Source organism: Neopelma chrysocephalum, unplaced genomic scaffold (genome assembly GCF_003984885.1).
Source record: "Neopelma chrysocephalum unplaced genomic scaffold, ASM398488v2 Primary Assembly neopelma1_26, whole genome shotgun sequence".
NCBI classification, from domain to species: Eukaryota; Metazoa; Chordata; class Aves; order Passeriformes; family Pipridae; genus Neopelma; species Neopelma chrysocephalum.
Window position 1 is genome coordinate 25,623,835 of NW_020897695.1, and position 1,742 is coordinate 25,625,576.

A 1,742-nucleotide genomic window follows, 5' to 3' on the forward strand; every position below is an offset into this window, starting at 1 on the left:
AGATAAACACCATCCCTTTCTAGTGTATATGGAATTAAATAAATAATGACACATGTTAAATAAACCCACAGAAGTAAAACTTTTCGAATTCTTAATGTTTAGCTAGGACCATAAGATTAGAGGCCTTAACTGGTTATTTCCAAGCTTTTCAATGTATTTTAGTAAGAACTTACAGCCTGCATAGACAAGAGCAAATGAGACATGGCTTAGGATTTTTTTCCCCTTTCAAATAAGTAGGAAAAGGACTGGCAAGATTTCATCCTAAGGCTTTTTTTAAAATAAAATAGAATAATTTTGAAAATGCAGCAGCATTACCCTGGCACAAGCATAGGCACATACGCAAACAATGAAGAGGAGAAAGAGATTCTCCTTTAGCTCGAGAATCAGGAAAAATGCACTATTACAAATAAGTGACTGAAAGAAGTTACTTCGACCACTTAAAAAAAAAAAAGCTGAAGTTTTAAAGTTTTACCAGAGGCTGCAAACTCAAGAGTCTAATCTTTCCATAAAATATATGAGAAAGAGACTTCTGGAAGAAACACAAAAGCTTTTCTTGAGGCACTTAGTGAGCCCAGTCATGTGTATGAGTACATTCAGCAAACAGGTTACAAGTCAGTCTCAGCCATTTGGGAGAAGACACCATACCAAAAACATTTATATTTGCCTCTGGGAAGAAGTTTTGCCCTAAAAGCATTTTTTTCCTGGGGAATACAGGCAGTAGGCCTATTGAGAGGATTGTCCAGCACCTGTAGAACTGCAGTTGGAGTGCATAGTGCTGTAAATAACTTACATTGCTTAAGGGTCAGAAAGGATGAATAAATACGCAAACCTTTCTCAGGCACAAAGTGCTTTCTGGTATGATAATGATACAAACAACATATAGCCTTTGATAAAACTAACACATGGAGCCCATAAAGGCTGTTTTACAGTTTCATAAAGCTTGAATGTATTCTGTCTAAAATCCAAGATGAAAATACCAAGTAAGATACTGCATGTTACTTCAGATTTCATTAGTAAACACTGACATTTAAACAAAAACCAAAACAAACCAGCATATTCCTCTAGAGGAGCATTTTGAACATTCTACTGTGGAATTTTATCCAAAAGCTCAGGCAGGCAATTCAACAGCAAGCATTTCAATAAAGATTTCCTCACCAACTGCAACTATTACTTAGAGTATATTACAGGAATCAATTTATATTTACTGTATGAGAAATGAGACCTATTTGAGATCAAGACCATATTAGTTTTAAAGACACTTTTCAATTAAAATTATTTTAGGGAGCTACAGACCAAAACAAGGCTGTGTGTCCATGCAAACACCTTCCAACAGTCAACACTGTCATAGTGCAGCAGATCATACTTGTTATTTCCAAGAACCCCTGGTCATGATAAATCAGAATGTAAGAGCAGCAGAGCAGCCCAAACGCATTGCCACACACGTTCCTAACAACTCCCAACAGAAAAATGTAGCTGTATGCTTTCTTTAGCATACCTACTTTGAATTAACAAATCTCCCTATTTAGACTTTATCAAAACTTTGCCATCAGTTATCTGACAGACTTCCTTGATGGTTCCTAAAAATTCACAGGGTTTTTTTTGTTCATAGCTACATGTGGCATGATGAAATTTATCTTCTGAAGAAGCATATAAATTCAGACCCAAAACTTCTACTATTTCAGACTTAGTAAAGGAAACAAATTTTCTCCTGGAAAGAACAAGATATTTGCAAACATCAAAAC